This window comes from Jaculus jaculus, chromosome 1 (genome assembly GCF_020740685.1).
Source record: "Jaculus jaculus isolate mJacJac1 chromosome 1, mJacJac1.mat.Y.cur, whole genome shotgun sequence".
NCBI lineage: Eukaryota > Metazoa > Chordata > Mammalia > Rodentia > Dipodidae > Jaculus > Jaculus jaculus.
The window spans coordinates 195,086,510-195,091,994 of record NC_059102.1 but is presented as its reverse complement, the minus strand read 5'-3'; the positions used below and the strand labels follow the sequence as shown (position 1 = coordinate 195,091,994).

General features: G+C 36.4%; 1 pseudogene; it reads right to left on the bottom strand.

Annotated features, from left to right (window-relative positions):
• Positions 1-4,741: 4,741 nt before the first annotated feature.
• Positions 4,742-5,234, bottom strand: LOC123458817 (annotated as a pseudogene).
• Between the last annotated feature and the right edge of the window lie 251 nt (positions 5,235-5,485).

The following is a 5,485-nucleotide window of genomic DNA, read 5'->3' as shown; positions in this document are numbered from 1 at the left end:
TTTGCATTTTATGTTTTCCTAGTTTGGGGTTATTGTAACAATGACTGATATGGCATTTATCTAGTCAGTACATATTAGTTCTATTAGTTTATATTTATATTTGTATAAATTGTTTCATTTTTCACAGTGAATTTGTATTCATGGCAAACTATTTTAGATTAACACTTTCCAGTGTTTGTGTGTTAGGACGTGTACCTGCTTCAGTGTGTGAAGTTTAGAGGACAATTTTGGGGGATTTGTACTTGATCATTTTGAGGCAAAGTCTCTCATTGGTCATCCACTGCTGTGTTCAGCAAAGCAGCTGAACCATGAACTTCTGCAATATTTTCTATCTCAACCTCCCACCTTGCTGTAGTCATTCTGGCATTACAGCTGCCCACTTTGGCTTCTAGCTTTTACATTGAGTCTGAGGTTGTGAACTCAAGTAATTGTTTTATCCCCAGCCCTTAATTAACTTTTGTATTAAGATAAAACAGATGGAAAAAATTGCAAACTCTTTGGTTCCAAAAAATTTCTTATAAGAGGGCAAGGATGGTACCAACATGTGATATTTGCATACAAAATATGTCCATATCTAATAATAAAAATAAATGAATAAACCTCAAGACAAATAAAATAATGGAATATAAAATAGTTGAGTAGATAAAACATGATAACATTTCTCACAGTTGTAATTTAAGTATTGATAGTTAAAAATTCTTATAAGAAAATGTAATCACAAATATTTTTATTTTTTATAGTTTTTTTCTTGTTTTGTTTGTTTATTATTATTATTTATTTGAGAGCGACAGAGAGAAGGATAGAAATAGGGAGAGAATGAGCAAGCCAGGGCTTCCAGCCATTGGAAATGAACTCCAGACACATGCGCCCCCTTGTGCATCTGGCTAACATGGGTCCTGGGGAATCAAGCCTCCAACTGGCTTCAGAAGGCTTCACAGGCAAGCACTTAACCGTTAAGCCATCTCTCCAGCCTATCACAAATATTTTTAAATCCTAATGTAATTAATAGTTAAAATTTTTGCAAAAGCCCTTTTCTTCTTATGATTTATTTATTCGAGATACTTTTCTTCTTATTACTGGCATGCTTAGTATGGGTAAATTACGTGTTGGTACCATACTTTCCCTATTCCCTACCCCCATTCTGCTGGAGGCCCTCCTCAGTGGGGTTGCTGGTATTCCCCATGGGGTTGTGGGTTATGCATTGTGAGAGTATCAGTCAGATATTGGTGGGGGGCAGTGCCTCTGGGTATGATGTCCCAAACTATGTCTCTTACAGTCTTTCCATCCCCTCTCCCACAAAACTCCCTGAGCTATGGTGAGCTAGGGTGTGTTTGAAGTCTACTTCTGATATGAACTGCTAGTAGCCTGTGGATCTCTTCCTTTGTATGTGTTGAATATCCCTCGCATCTGTCTCCATCACCCTAGTGCTGCTCATCAGGCTCACCATGGAAGCAGCATTTAGAGATCCTTCTTTCAAGGTTTATTTAACATTCAGAGTGAAAAAGATGCCCTAGGGAAAGTGAAGAGGACCCTGATAAAGATGCTTCCTTAGGGGTAGTTGATAAACTGCCACATTCGCATAAGGACCAAAAGAGCCAATCTCCAGGACTCGCATGAATTCAGGGCGCAGTGACACAAGGGCTCAGTGCTGGGAGGCAGAGAGGGGAGGGTCACAGGCACTTGCTTGCAGGTTTTCGAGTAAAATTAGAGAGCTCCAGGTTCTATGACAGACCATGTCACAAAAATTAAGGTGAGGAGCAATTGAGGAAGATGCCCAGAATTAGCCCCTGGCCTCCACATGCATGCACCTATCCATGTGGATCTGTATACCCATGTGTCTACGCACATGAAAACACACACACACTCATGCACAGCACATACATACACCTGAAAAAAATGTGATTCTTATGAAATCAAAGGGCACATAGACTGACTCAATGTATCAGAGTACATTGAAGAAAGTCATAGGTGTATTAAGATATCAGATATTATATTAGAAGTATGTGAAAAAGGGGGAATATGTCACCATCCAAAACCTTACAAATAATCATATAGACTTGGAATTCTATTCATTTATGGAAAAGTGAGAACAGAACAACTATGCCCATACTAAGACATGATGATTAACAAAAACACAAGGTTGGATAATTAAGGCTATTTACAAAAAAATGATGGGCATATCAAGTTGTATGGAGCTACAGTAAGCTAAGGAGGATTGAAGGAAAGTCTTAAAAGTAAGCTGGAGGCATGTCTCAAGTCATGAATATCTAGATGTTAGGAAATCACTGAAGATGTTTTCAAGTAGAAGATACTTTTGTTCTGAGTAAATTTCAATATGTTGTGAGTGAATACTTGCCTTCAAATGATCTAGAACATCATTTAATTTACCATGAAAGTTTATTACATTTCTAAATAATAACATTGGTATAAATGTAATGTATTTTGCAGCTATTCATTGTAGATCTTTTTGTCAAATTGAATTACAGTTCATTGAATCAAAATTAAAATTCTGATGGAAGCCTATAGATAAAAAAATATGAATAATTTGTAATCTGTACTATCCTTCTGATGTGTGAAAAATCAGATCACTTTTGTCAGATTTCAAACACATGAACTAACAATGTGTGCAATGTGGTTTAACTTTAGAGCAGTCACAGTGGGTAAAACACAACTGGCTGCCAATCTTAATTTTGCCTTTGATAAATGTGACTTGGTATTTTTAAAGCAAATGAAGAAGTTTCAGCTTTACAGTTTTGTAGATCTCAAAATCCACTTGCTAATGTCTTTTTGAAAGCTTCCATGTCATCTATTCCTATGACTTAATAGTGATGAAAGCTTGAAAATATCTCTGTCATCCTAGTAATAATGAGAATCTGGCTCAACAATTTATTTGTTTGTCTGCAAGAAACACTAACTGAGCCAATACTATATATAAAAATTATTATACAGAGCACTTAATATATGCAGTTCACTATGAGAGATAAAACATTTGCTTTGAAGCCATTTATGAGTTCTATTTTCTTTTTTTTATTTTTTTTTAAATTTTTTATTTATTTATTTGAGAGCGACAGACACAGAGAGAAAGACAGATAGAGGGAGAGAGAGAGAATGGGCGCGCCAGGGCTTCCAGCCTCTGCAAACGAACTCCAGACGCATGCGCCCCCTTGTGCATCTGGCTAACGTGGGACCTGGGGAACCGAGCCTCGAACCGGGGTCCTTAGGCTTCACAGGCAAGCGCTTAACCGCTAAGCCATCTCTCCAGCCCATGAGTTCTATTTTCTAACAGAATACAAGGGAGTCATGGGACTAATAAGAGTAAACTTTATATCACAAATATTTCCAAATAGGCCAACCAGGAATGTGAATAGCAAAATCTCCGTGCTGTGGACTTGTCTAGCATCTTCCACCCGGACTAGAGCTCTGCCCCTATGGTATGTCAGCCATGTTATTGTCCCTGAAAATATGAGTGAAATAACCATATTCTTCCAGGTCATGCTGCTTCAAAGAAGACCTTTCTCTATTAGGGGTAAAAGAAAGAGAATGGAAATTGATGGCTGAGTTTTTAATTTGGGACTATATGGAGATTCCAGTTTAATATAGTAGAAATTTCCATAAGCAACTGCTTCTCTTAAAGTCACAATAGTCCACTTTCCCCCTACTTCACACAGCAAAAACAATGTTGATGTGTTTAAGGAACAGATAATCAATGTCTGAAAACTTTAAACAATAGGCTCCAATATGTAAAATCATTACACAGGATCAAATCTTTCCAAAAAATGCAATTTTAAAGATTGTAGTCAATTCAAGGAAAAGAAATAAACAATGGAATAAATTTTAATAAAATATGTCACTTAAAAATTATATTGTCCATTTTTAACATAGATACAACATAAAGAAATGGCATTATTTCTACTACAGAAATATTACTTGATACAAGACAGGAAAATGAATTCAGTGGTACTTTTCAAGAGAGAAAAATCTTTACATTATTAATCCAATATTTCTGCTAGGGAGACCTAGCATTTTTGTTTGTTCAATAAATTAGAAGAGTTCTACCTTCTTGTCAAGACTTTTATATGCTTAGTGTGTTATTGTTAGCTGTCCCACAGATCACTAAAATGCTTTCATCTCACATGATAAAAACAATGCCTCCATTGAACAACAACTTCCTATTCCTACCTCACCCAATCTCATAGCAACCACCATCCATCATTCCACTTTCTGCTTTGATGAATTGAAGGATATTGCATATAATCATAATTTTGAATTCATTGTCTTTCTGTGACTGACATCTTGCTACTAAGCATGCTGAAGCATGTTTAATATAGCCCTACATTATTCTTTCTCTTTTGATGTCATACATAAAAACCCAGTTTTAAGTCCATTGTCAAAATTTTGTCAGGAATCAAAACAACAACTTTGTATAGTACTTGACTTTAAATACCTCATCATCATAGCAAGGAAAAGATAATTAATGAATATGGTACTTTTTCCTTCATTTTCCTTCAGCAATGCTTTGTAGTTTTCAGAAGACAAGCCATGTTCCCAGAGCCTTGGAGAACATGTTATAAGTTTCCTTTATTGCTGAGCTCTCAGAAGCCGATTTTCTACTTTGATGAGTTTTGAGTATTTTTTGCTTTATAATATATCTTGAGATAATCTTGTGATTTTTTTTTCTTTTTACTTTGTTTTTGAAATAAAACCTATTTAAAAAAAAAAAAAACTGGGTTCTGAGACAGGGTTAGTCCATTAAGGCCTTCAGTGTCCTGGTGGTGATCTTATACTTCTCAATGATGTGGACAAAGACACCCATGCCAGACACTGCATCCTGGTCCAAAGCATTGAGCATGACTACAAAGTAATCAGTGACCATGGGTCAGCCAATGAGGTCTGGAGAGCATATGAAGGGCTTAAAGATCTTCATAACTAACCCAACAATGATTTGTACCATATAATAGGGACCAAACCATTTCTCTGACAAGAGGCTGGTTACCATGCTTATGAGGGTATAAGGTTTAACCTGCCCACCTTCTTTCAATTAATATAGGTTCAGCCCAAACTTGAGGCAACGTGACACTCTCTGTACATTAGTGCCAATCCAGGCCAGCCAATATACAGGCTGTCATCCATAGGAAAAATGTTGTCTGAGCATTTATCTGAAAGTGGCTGTCTATAGCAATGGCCACACAGTTCTTCCCCTTCATGGTCATAATGGTCCGTCCACTTTAGGACATAATAAATGTCCATAATAGATTGTGCTATACTAGGATCCCATCTCACTATCATTCTAGTAAACTGGCCAAGAATTCCTTTATTCTTTTGATGTTATGTATACTATTTATTTTTATATGTAAAACATCTTTTCAACCTAGGCATAAGTCTTGGTTCCTGGTGCGATGTGCTATAAGATTTTTTGGCACACTATTCATCAGGAATATTGGCCTATAGTTTCATCCTCCTATTAGGTACAAAAAATATTTAAGGG